The 13,275-nt window shown below is 50.6% G+C and overlaps 1 protein-coding gene across 1 annotated transcript in view; it reads left to right on the top strand.

Moving 5' to 3' along the window:
- Positions 1–13,275, top strand: part of tnfrsf21 (tumor necrosis factor receptor superfamily, member 21) — an 82,990-nt gene that overhangs the window by 20,178 nt on the left and 49,537 nt on the right. The gene's annotated exons all lie outside the window — the stretch shown is intronic.

Below are 13,275 nucleotides of genomic sequence, written 5' to 3'. Positions count from 1 at the left end.
CCCTTCTTATTCCTTGTTACTGTTTTTACATCATTCTTGTCTCGATGAGAGGGTCATTACTCAAAATGTACCACCCATAGCCAGTATACCCCGACCCACACAAAGCCCCCCACACCTTTAACACTGTCACTTCTCTTAGTGTTGGAATGTGATCGATGACCTCTCAGTCTACAGTAGTGATAAATATTTCACGTTGTATAATTCACTCAATGTAAATAAGAGTTGAAGTTACATCACAAATATCCTAATGTTGTGATATTAGGGTCATGCAGAGTGAGGTGAGATCACTGTCTCTTTAAGAGAGAGAGAGAGGGGTGTGGCGTGTGCATGTGTGTGATTCAGTTCACTTTAAAGATTCGTTCACTGATTCGTTCACCGGTTCGCGAACGACTTCTGGTGATTTGCACGTTCGCGAACGATTCGTCTTTGTACTTAATTCGTTCAGTGAGCAGTGTTGCCAACTTGGCGGTTATCTCGTTACATTTGGCGGCTTTCCAAACCCTCCGGCTACTTATTCGTGTCAAAAGCGACTAACGACTAATCTAACGATTTATAATGGTGTTATTAGGGACTTTTCTGGTGTTTGGAGACTCACGTATTGTTCTGCAGTTAACGAGCCGCGGGTGCTGCCGTGAGCCCCGCCTCCCTCCCATAGTACTCACAGGCGCTCAGACTGACAGTTGCCTGGCCGCAGCAGAGCAGCTGCTGCAGTCAGCAGAGAGGAGACACCCACTCTCCCCCGCGTCGAGACTGCAAATGAATTGCGCATGCGCCAACTGCCAAGCCGTCCTGGTTTTGAGCGGGATTTAAATGTAAAATGTAAATGTTTCTTCACTCACTTTCACACTATAATACATAACTGCCTTTGCTTTGTTTTGACTCACACAGCCTCAGTCACTCAATCACCTCGCCCACTGTGCGTGTGCCTCTCTGTGACAAGCTAAACATCATGGCACAGTCTAAATTGTATTCTCAAAAATACAGAAAGGAGTGGGAATCAAACCCTGAGTATAAAGGATGGTTGAAGCCATTTATTGGAGATGACACACGGGCATACTGCCTTTATTGTAAGGGGGATTTCTATGCCAAACTGTCTGACATCAAGAAGCATGTTAAAACCCAAAAACATACTCAAAAGGCAAAGACATTTCTGATCTACTGTTGTCTGGATTTAACTCCGGTGGTTTCAAGTTTTGATCCTTGAAGGGTTGGGAACGTGTTTTGTACTCCCCTCTACCATGCTCTCTCCTACAGCCGCCATTACATCATATGCAAATTAGGCTAACAAACTAGAGACATTACTCCCTCCTAAAATATATACTAATATCACTATTTACTACATAGGCCTATAAACACTGACAAGTTTACATTGTACAAATAGACACTCACCTTAATACATGTATGCACAACACCTAACAGCATAAATCCATCCATCTTCTCCCGCTTATCCGTGGTCGGGTCGCGGAGGTAGCAGTTCCAGCAGAGAGCCCCAAACTTCCTTTTCCCTGGCGACATCAACCAGCTCTGACTGGGGAATCCCAAGGCGCTCCCAGGCCAGCGAAGAGATATAATCCCTCCACCTGGTCCTAGGTCTACCCCTTGGTCTCTTCCCAGCTGGACGTGCCTGGAACACCTCCCTAGGGAGGCGCCCAGGTGGCATCCTAACTAGGTGCCCGAACCACCTCAACTGGCTCCTTTCGACACGAAGGAGGAGCGGCTCAACTCCGAGTCCCTCCCTGATGACCGAACTTCTCCCCTTATCCCTAAGGGAGACACCAGCCACCCTGCGGAGAAAACCCATCTCGGCCGCTTGTATCCGCGATCTCGTTCTTTCGGTCATGACCCATCCTTCATGACCATAGGTGAGGGTAGGAACGAAAATAGCCCGGTACACAGAGAGCTTTTCCTTCTGGCTCAGCTCCCTTTTCGTCACAAGGGTGCGGTAAAGCGACTGCAGTACCGCTCCCGCTGCTCCGATTCTCCGGCCCATCTCACGCTCCATTGTTCCCTCACTCGAGAACAAGACCCCGAGATACTTGAACTCCTTCACTTGGGGTAAGGACTCATTCCCTACTTGGAGTGGACAGTCCATCGGTTTCCTGCTGAGAACCACGGCCTCAGATTTGGAGGTGCTGATCCTCATCCCAGCCGCTTCACACTCGGTTGCGAACCGATCCAGTGAGTGCTGAAGGTCGCAGACCGATGAAGCCATCCGAACCACATCATCTGCAAAAAGCAGTGGTGCAATCCTTAGTCCACCGAACTGCAGACCCCCCCCCCCCCCACGACTACGCCTCGAAATCCGATCCATGTATATTACAAACAGGATTGGTGACAAAGCGCAGCCCTGGCGGAGGCCAACCCTCACCGGAAATGGGTCCGACTTACTGCCGAGGACCCGGACACAGCTCTCGCTTTGGGAGTACAGAGATTGGATGGCCCTGAGTAGAGACCCCCTCACCCCATACTCCCGCAGCACCTCCCACAGTAATTCCCTGGGAACTCGGTCATACGCCTTCTCCAAGTCTACAAAACACATGTAGACCGGATAAGCGTACTCCCAGGCCCCCTCCAGGATCCTTGCGAGAGTAAAAAGCTGATCCGTCGTTCCACGACCAGGACGGAATCCGCATTGTTCCTCCTCAATCTGAGGTTCGACAATCGGCCTGACCCTCCTTTCGAGTACCTTAGAGTAAACTGTCCCGGGGAGGCTGAGTAGTGTGATGCCTCTGTAATTGGCACACACCCTCTGATCCCCCTTTTTGAAAAGGGGAACCACCACCCCGGTCTGCCACTCCTTCGGTACTGTTTCCGACTTCCACGCAACGTTGATGAGACGTGTCAACCATGACAGTCCCTCAACACCCAGAGCCTTCAGCATTTCTGGGCGGATCTCATCCACCCCCGGGGCTTTGCCACTGTGGAGTTGTTTGACGACCTCAGTGACCTCCCCCCGGGAGATCGGTGTTGATCCCCCGTCATACTCCAGCTCTGCCTCTAACATAGAGGGCGGAGTTGTCGGGTTCAGGAGTTCCTCAAAGTGTTCCTTCCAACGCCCTAACACTCCATCAGTTGAGGTCAACAACGTCCCATCCTTACTGTACACAGCTTGGATGGTTCCCTGCTTCCCCCTCCTGAGGTGTCGGACAGTTTTCCAGAACAACTTTGGTGCCGCCCGAAAGTCCTTCTCCATGTCTTCTCCAAACTTCTCCCAAACCCGCTGCTTTGCCTCGGCCACGGATGAGGCTGCTGCCCTTCGGGCCTGTCCGTACCTTGCAACCAGTGGTGTAGTCTACTTTTTTGTAGTGGGTATACTCTAATAATTGTATTCATCCATCCTAGAGCGACGCATCGCGGAGCGACACCTGTCTCGAAGCAACACCTCATGAACACCATCACACTCACTAATGCATAACTAGTCTTGAGACTGGTTATGTGTTATCAACATGTCAATGTATTATAAGCATTTGTATGTGACTTTTAACTGCCAGTGACATTAACAATAAAAAAATAAAAGAATGAACAATGATGGAAAAATCCCACTTATCTTCTAGGGTTGAACAATTAATCGACATTTTTATCAAAATCTCAATATGGCCTACTGCAATTTTCAAGTAATATACAATAAATATGGTCATGCTACAGAAGTCCTGGCCCACACATCATATTCTACACTTAAAAAACATTTTAATAATCATTTTAAACATATTTTTCAATGCATTAGTTTATTCAAACTTGTTCAGCCTATTATCTTCCATAAATCATTGTCAAACTATGTACTGTATCAGCTTAAATGAACAAGCAAACATCCTTGAAGTGCTACAAGACAAATTAGCTTCAAACAAGAAACAAATTAACAAATAAGCTTCACCTCAATAAATGAGGGTTGGAAAAGCACTCAACATGTCCATACTGGGTTCACTGTGTTAGTCCACAAGCCCTGCAGATGGAGCCTCGTCAATGAGAACAGACAACTTGCTTGAAGATGTCACAATACTGTGAACTATTTTTCACTTGTTTTACAATTTTTGTGGAACTGTACCTTGAGTGCAGACTAGTGCCCATGTTGGCACAATTTTTTTCCTGAAGCTCAATGAGACTATCATGGTCAGTAAAAGGTTGGTTCATCTTCGCAAGATAGTATGCTGAATACAGAATCCGTCTCTGCAAACACAGTCTCTGACACAGCTCTCACCAAATGTCCAACTAAATCCTGTCCACCCTTCTCCGTGAGCTCCTGGGCTATTTTGTGTGCTCTGGACGTCTCATGTCGTCTAATCTATTTACCTAATTTCTGTCCCTCCACTCTAACCAAGGATGCCTGTTCTTAAATTCCATAGCCTGACTTTCAGTCCACAAGGCTGGCCAGGAGCTCTCATCTGTGTCCGAAACAAGGAGATAATATAAACATTGTGTTCTGTTTATGACTGCACACACACACACACACACACACACACACACACACACACACACACACACACACACACACACACACACACACACACACACACACACACACACACACACACACACACACACACACACACACACACACACACACACACACACACACACACAGTATCTCCCTCCCTTTCTCTTCCATTGATCCACCACACTAACGTTGATCAAGTTAGCTAGCAAGTTAGCAAGTTAGCTACAGTTACGTTAATGATAACCATGCTAATTTCACTTACCGGTTACATTTGCGGACCGCCGGGCTCGTTCTCTGTCACCTTTAGGACAGCCACCTGACATGGCTCTTCTTCTGTAGTGGTAATAGGGGAACACTTCGGAAAACATTGAAATATTGTCGTCTGTTTTCGTGTCATGTTTGCTTCCTGTTTAGCGCTCCGCGAACTTGCATGGTGGACGGATCAAATTCTGATAACGTTAGAGAAACTTGGGGTTTGTCAGAGCCGTGTGTTGCTGTTGCTTAGCAACAGGCCACAGGCCACAGGCGACGGAAGCTCCAGACGTCCAAAGGTATTAACGAAGAGGCGAAAGCGTGAAAGCGCAGTCACAAAATGATGTTGTTACGTATCATCGCTCATTTTTAAGACGGTATACGGAAATCACTGGCATTTTCTAGTGGGAATACGGCGTATACCAGCGTATCACGTAGACTACATCACTGCTTGCAACTGCTTCGGGAGTCCTCCGGGATAACAAATCCCTGAAGGCCTCCTTCTTCAGTCGGACGGCTTCCCTGACCACTGGTGTCCACCAGGAGGTTCGAGGGTTACCGCCCCTTGAGGCACCTAGGACCTTGAGACCACAGCTCCCCGCCGCGGCTTCGGCAATAGAGGCTTTGAACACCGACCACTCTGGTTCAATGTCCCCAACCTCCACAGGAATGCCTGAAAAGCTCCGCCGGAGGTGTGAGTTGAAGGCCTCCTGAACTTGGGCCTCCTCCAGACGTTCCCAGTTCAACCGAACTACACGTTTGGGCTTACCATGTCTATCCAGAGGCTTCCCCCGACACTCGACCCAACTCACCACCAGATGGTGATCAGTTGACAACTCCGCCCCTCTCTTTACCCGAGTGTCCAAAACATACGGCCTCAGGTCCGATGATACGATAACGAAATCGATCATGGACCTTCTGCCTAGGGTGCTCTGGTACCACGTACACTTATGAGCATCCTTATGTTCGAACATGTTGTTTGTTATGGCCAATCCATGACTAGCACAGAAGTCCAGTAACAAACCACCACTCCGGTTCAGATCAGGGGGGCCGTTCCTCCCAATCACGCCCCTCCAAGTGTCTCCATCATTGCCCACATGTGCGTTGAAGTCTCCCAGCAAGACTAAAGAGTCCCCTTCAGGAGCCCCATACAGGACTCTTTCCAGGGTCTCCAAGAAGGCTGTATACTCCGGTTTCCCCCCCATAACCCGCAGGCGTAGGGAGGCGACCCTCTCGTCCACTGGGGTAAACTCCAACAACGAAGCACCCAACCGGGGACTTGTGAGTATCCCCACACCCGCCCGGCGCCTCACACCTTGAGCAACTCCGGAGAAGAATAGAGTCCAACCCCTATCCAGAAGTAAGGTTCCAGAGCCGACGCTGTGCGTAGAGGTGAGCCCAACCAGATCCAACTGGTAACGCTCCACCTCCCGCACAAGCTCCGGCTCCTTCCCCCCCAGAGAGGTGACGTTCCACGTCCCCAAAGCCAGCTTCTGTCGCTCGGGTCTGGTCCGTCGAGACCCTCCGCTTTCACTGCCACCCTTCTGGCAGCGCACCCGATCCCATCGCTGTTTCCCGTAGGTGGTGGGCCCGCGGAACGGAGAAGCGGAGCTGTTGCCCACGTTGCGTTTTCGGGCTGGGCCCGGCCGGGCTCCGTGGCAAGCCCGGCCACCAGACGCTCGCCGACGAGTCCTCCTTCTGGGCCTGGCTCCAGAAAGGGACCCCGGGCTTCCTCCGGGCCGGGTATCCTCACTTCTTGTTCTTGTTTCTTTCATGAGGTCTTTTGAACCAATCTTAGTCTGGCCCCTTGCCTGAGACCAATTTGCCATGGGAGACCCTACCAGGAACACAAGGTTCCAGACAACACAGCCCCCAGGTTCATCAGGGCACACACACCTCTCTACCACGGTAAGGTGCTGGTTCTTCAGCATAAAGGCAAAGACAATGTTGAGGAAAAACGGGAGGAAAAGGCACTGTCGTCTCATACACGACAAAACTGAAAGGAAACATCACCGGCATACAGGCACGGCAGCTCCGATGCAACAGCTCAACACACCGGGAGCACCAAAGGAAAGACACCCACAACATAACATCAACAAACAAACCCACCATATAAATGTGTGGGCTTTCTTTCAGTAGCATTAAAAGAAAAATATGTCATCTTCTAAAAACATTTATACTCTGAAGCTGCCTTTCCATGACATGTGGTGAAATGGCTCTGCGCTGACATTGCTGTTTCACTGGTGTCACGGATGAGTGAAGGAAGCAGGACCCAAATGCAGATAACTTTTGAGAAACCCTTTATTTCAAGGATAAAGGATAAATGACAAATACAGAACAGAACACTCTCCGGTGAACTCCGTCACCAACAAACAATGACCCAACACTGAACACAGACAAGACTAAATACAAGAAGGGGTAATCATGACAACGAGAAACAGCCGGGCAGGGGAGGAGAAACACAAGGACAACAGGTGAACACAATCGGGTAATCAGGGAGGGAAACAGACAGAAAGCAGACAGGCAGGAAATGGGGGTGAACACTTAACACAATAAGACAGGGAACCCAAAGACAAGAAAAACACCAACACAGACAAAACTACAAACGTGACCTAACATGTGAATTGTGACAGAACCCCCCTCCCCCCCCCTCAAGGGACGGATTCCAGACGTCCCTAAAAAAAACAAAAAAGTCCAAAACCCCAAGCAGGGTGGGCGGAGGGCGTCCGGAGGACGGGTCTTGGGCTGACAGCCCAGGAACACAGCGGAGGACCAGGAAGGGGTCTCGGGCGGACGGCAAGGTACAGTCCAAAAAGGGGGATTCGGGCGGACTGCCCGGGGACAAGGCAGAGAACCAGGAAGGGGTCTCGGGCGGACGACCCGGGGTCAAAACAGAGTCCAAGGTGGGGACCATGGAGGACCGAAGGCAGCGGCAGGAAGAGTCAGGGACCCGGGTCCGAGGGCGAAGGCAACGGCAGGAAGAGTCAGGGGGTCGGGCCCGAGGGCGAAGACCGCGGCTCTCAGGGGGCCGGGCACGAGGGCGAAGACCGCGGCTCTCAGGGGGCCGGGCACGAGGGCGAAGACCGCGGCTCTCAGGGGGCCGGGCTCGAGGGCAAAGACCGCGGCTCTCAGGGGGCCGGGCTCGAGGGCAAAGACCGCGGCTCTCAGGGGGCCGGGCTCGAGGGCGAAGACCGCGGCTCTCAGGGAGCCGGGCTCGAGGGCGAAGACCGCGGCTCTCAGAGGGCCGGACAGGATCAGGAGGCCGGGCAGGAAAGCGCTGATGGGCCAGTTCCGGAGATCGGGCAGGACCCGGTGTCGGCCGGACAGAAACCGGAGCCGGTCGGACAGGCTTCGGCAGGATCCCCCACGGAAAAGGACCAGGAGTTGGCAGGACCCCCGGCAGAAGAGTCTTCTGCGGGACCTCCCACGGGACAGGAGAAAAGGTTGGCAGGACCCCCGGCAGGGGAGTAGACGGCGGGACCTCCAACGACACAGGATTGGCAGGACCCCCGGCAGGGGAGTATTCTGCGGGACCTCCAACGGCACAGGACACAAGGTTGGCAGGACCCCCGGCAGGGGAGTAGACGGCGGGACCTCCAACGGCACAGGACACAGAGCTGGCAGGACCCCCGGCAGGGGAGTAGATGGCGGGACCTCCAACGGGACAGGACACAGGGTTGGCAGGACCCCCGGCAGGGGAGTAGACGGCGGGACCTCCAACGGCACAGGACACAGAGCTGGCAGGACCCCCGGCAGGGGAGTAGACGGCGGGACCTCCAACGGGACAGGACAAAGGGTTGGCAGGACCCCCGGCAGAAGAGTATTCTGCGGGACCTCCAACGGGACAGGACACAGGGTTGGCAGGACCCCCGGCAGGGGAGTAGACGGCGGGACCTCCAACGGCACAGGACACAGAGCTGGAAGGACCCCCGGCAGGGGAGTAGACGGCGGGACCTCCAACGGCACAGGACACAGAGCTGGAAGGACCCCCGGCAGGGGAGTAGACGGCGGGACCTCCAACGGGACAGGACACAGGGTTGGCAGGACCCCCGGCAGGGGAGTAGACGGCGGGACCTCCAACGGGACAGGACACAGGGTTGGCAGGACCCCCGGCAGGGGAGTAGACGGCGGGACCTCCAACGACACTTGCGTAGGGGCTTGAATAGGGAATGGAGAGGGACCTCGAGTGGAGACTTGAGAGGGGACTCGAGAGGGGACTCGAGAGGAGACTGGAGAGGGGACTCCAGAGGGGACTAGAGAAGGGAACACGAGAGGGGATTTGAGAGGGGAACTAAAGAGGGGACTCGAGGAGGGACCAGAGGAGGAACCAGAGGAGGGAACTCGAGAGGGGACTCGAGGGGGAACTGGAGAGGGGACTCGAGATGGAAACAGAGAGGGAACTCGAGAAGGGACTACAGAGGGGACTAGAGGAGTAACTAGGGAAGGGAACTCGAGAGGGGAACTAGAGAGGGGACCCGAGGAGGGACTAGAGGGCCTAAAGGAGGGACTAAAGGAGGGACTAAAGGAGGGAACTCGAGAGGGGACTCGAGGGGGAACTGGAGAGGGGACTCGAGATGGAAACAGAGAGGGAACTCGAGAAGGAACTGGAGATGGAAACAGAGAGGGGACTCGAGAAGGGACTAGAGAGGGGACTAGAGGAGAAACTAGAGGAGGGACTAGAGGAGTAACTAGAGAAGGGAACTCGAGAGGGGAACTAGAGAGGGGACTCGAGGAGGGACTAGAGGAGGGCCTAAAGGAGGGACTAAAGGAGGGAACTCGAGAGGGGACTCGAGGGGGAACTGGAGAGGGAACTTGAGATGGAAACAGAGAGGGGACTCGAACAGAGACTAAAGAGGGGACTAGAGGAGAGACTAGAGGAGGGACTAGAAGAGTAACTAGAGAAGGGAACTCGAGAGGGAACTCGAGAGGGAAACTAGAGAGGGGACTCGAGGAGGAACCAGAGGAGGGAACCCGAGATGGGACCGTGGCAGCCGGGACCAGATCCGGGTCTGGAACCAAGGCAGCTGGGGTCGGGACCATGGCTGCGGGGACCAGAACTGGGGCCGAAACCCTGGCTGCAGGGACCGGAATTGCAGCCAGAAACATGGCTGCTGAAGCCAGAATCCTGTCTATAAGCTCCAGCTTCGACGCCGGAAACACGGCCGTATAGGGCGCTCCCGGAGCCGGGACCATAGCCGCTGGGGCCGGCCCTGGAGCCGGAAACATGGCTGTATGATCCAGCTCTGGAGCCCGGATCATGACTGTGTGGGGCGGACCCGGAGCCAGAAACATGGCTGCGGGAGCCTGCACTGGGGCAGGAACCATGGCTGCTGGGGCCGAAACCGTGGCTGCTGGGGCCGAAACCGTGGCTGCTGGGACCGGAACCGTGGCTGCTGGGACCGGAACCGTGGCTGCTGGGGCCAGGACTGAGGCTGGAACCATGGCTGCTGGCGCCTGTACTGGGACCATGGCCGCTGGGGCCCGGGCTCCTTGTCTGGCCTTGCGACGACTCCTCTTAGCAGCCGCCTGAATGCTCCGTGGGCCTCCATAAGGCTGACGAGTTCCAGCATAAGACTCATGAATAGGAGCAGGAACTGGGACAGAAGCATGGGTTGACCCCAGACGGAACACGCCGAGACGTATGGTGTCAGGTTGGGAATTGGGAGGTAGGGGACTAGCATGCCTGGAGCTAGCAGGCCGGGAAAAAGGTTTGACCTCAACGCTGCCCAAAAAGTCCTCCACCCACTCGGGGAGCAACTCCCTCAACCAGGGCCTTGAGGTTACCTCCTGGCGTGCCGCAGAAATAACTGACTGCCTCTCTTCAGTACTGGAGGCATATCGAAAGTCATTCCTCAAGCATGTTAACTTGTACTTCACCTCGTACAAACTGTCTGCTGGGTCCATTCCTGGTTGGGTCATTCTGTCACGGATGAGTGAAGGAAGCAGGACCCAAATGCAGATAACTTTTGAGAAACCCTTTATTTCAAGGATAAAGGATAAATGACAAATACAGAACAGAACACTCTCCGGTGAACTCCGTCACCAACAAACAATGACCCAACACTGAACACAGACAGAGACAAGACTAAATACAAGAAGGGGTAATCATGACAACGAGAAACAGCCGGGCAGGGGAGGAGAAACACAAGGACAACAGGTGAACACAATCGGGTAATCAGGGAGGGAAACAGACAGAAAGCAGACAGGCAGGAAACGGGGGTGAACACTTAACACAATAAGACAGGGAACCCAAAGACAAGAAAAACACCAACACAGACAAAACTACAAACGTGACCTAACATGTGAATTGTGACAACTGGAGAACGTTTGAAATTGTCGCTGAGCACAGCGCTCAAAGTTCAAATAATTGAAACGTTTACCTCATTTACCACTAACCCTTCGAAGTGTAAACCAAACAGATATCAGATGTGTGTAGGGACACAAGTTAGCAGGGGATGTAACCATAGAAACACAACTTAACAACTTGTTTCCGCACAACCACTCGCTGAGCAATGAGCGTAACATGTGAAAGCAGCAGCCTAAATTATAAAAATGCACATTTAAAAGTTTCTACACAGTTGAAAACATAAATATGAGCGAATAGTCAACATATTAAAAGATAAAGATTTTGGAGTATATACCAGATGATGCACCCTCCAATCGGCCTTAAGACAATAAATAATAATTGTAGGGAACATTTTATTAGTTTGAGTCATAAGTCATTTTAAGACCAGTATATTTTGCATATAAGATTCCACATATCCCCTAAACTGTTCAAAAACTCCTACCCTACAGTATTCTGTATTAAAAAATAAAATAATAAAGGTTGACATGTTGAAGAATCAGCCTAACCTTTGGATTGGACCTGCACCTGTGTACCTGTTTTAGAGGGACAATCCTAAAAACATTCAGCAGCCTATCTATGATATAATGTCATGTAACACCCATCCCACTGGCAGCAGGCACAGAGCAGCAGCAGTGACATCGATAATCAATAAAGGCTAATGACGCACTTAGAAAGACTGACCCTTACAGTTTGTTACCATGTTTCAAACACTGCCCCTGTGTTGTGTTTGTCAAACAGAACAGTTGTTACTTTTACATTTCAACAGATTACAGAGGTTTGCTCTGGTGTCAATTGAAAGCCCATCCCAATCCTCTCTTTTTTTGTTGTTATTTTTCAATATGTCCTGCAATTGAATGCTAAATCTCAGAAGATTTGCCAACAGTTAAGCTTTCAAGGGACAGCCTGTGGGGTGAGCAATGTACAGCTCGTCTGCTGAGAGATTAGGAGGTGGAGCACAGCTGGGCCTCTGCGTGGTGGAAGGAATACAGGATTGTGCATAGGGTATTCAACAAGATTTCCCCTCATAACTCTGACAATCAAATAAATGAAACAAACAAAACTTTTTTTTTTTTGCAATTCACCCTATTGCATCCATTTAGACCCAATAAGCACCACTAGTTGTTTATGCCAAATAACTGACTCATAATATTCACATAACAGGTGTTGATAGAAATTGTAATTAATTAATTTTGCCAGATTTGGGAAATGATGTTATTATATTTGGAGGGAAACCTATTGATGACAAAGTAAGATGGATAGTACTTTATTTATCCCAAATTGGGAAATTATTTTGATGCAGCAGCAGTATACAATATGTACATATCTAAAGCATAAAGGGCATAAACCACTAGAATGCTCAATATAAGATGTTCTAGATCATCTAGATCGACTGCTCCACAATATATTAAAGTATAGCAGAACACATACATATATATGGTACTGTAGTATATCAATTACAGTTATGTAAGTAGCAGTTGTTCATGGTTGTTCATGGTACTGTAGCGGAGGAACCAAACTATGTAGCAGTGAGTTCTCTGCCAGCCAGAGGAATACAGAGTTATGGCTGTTGGCAGGAATGACTTCCTGTATCTGTCCCTGTGACAGCGGAGCTGGAGCAGTCTGTTGGAGAAGGAGCTCCACTGTCTGTCCAGCTGCAGGTGGACAGGATGGGTGGGGTTATCCATCATGGACAAGTAACTTTTCATTGAGCATGTGACATTAGGCATCTGTTCTGAAATTAGAAATATCAAGTCTTACTTGAATGAGTATGCTCTTTGGCAGTGCTGCCAGCATGCAAGCTAGTGCAAACCTCTGCATGTGGTTCAAAAAATATTTAGGATATACTTTTTGTATATACTGCTTGTATAAATAATGATACCACCTTCAGTTGTATTCATGTTTTCCTTAGCCATGATCAAGCAATGTATTCTGCATTCTGTCTTTAAAACAACTTGAAGCCCTACTTCTTTTAAATGTAAGATTCCCTTATATCCTCTTTGACTTTATCTCAGAAAGCACACATTCTTGTTCCCCATCCATTTGTAATAATTGATTCAGGTGTAATTCCAAAATGTAGCTATTTGGTACTTGCCACTAACCCTAACCCTATTCATTGTAAACATGAAAGTCAAATGTCCTAAACCAAACATAAACCATAATGTGAATGGTGTAATGTTAGATCCAAAAAAGGCTGTCTCCCATCTCTTACTTCTGTACTACCTTGTCTCGTTGCGCTCTTTGTTGT

Source organism: Pseudochaenichthys georgianus, chromosome 24 (genome assembly GCF_902827115.2).
Source record: "Pseudochaenichthys georgianus chromosome 24, fPseGeo1.2, whole genome shotgun sequence".
Taxonomy (NCBI): Eukaryota; Metazoa; Chordata; class Actinopteri; order Perciformes; family Channichthyidae; genus Pseudochaenichthys; species Pseudochaenichthys georgianus.
This window is presented reverse-complemented; position numbering and strand designations above follow the sequence as displayed.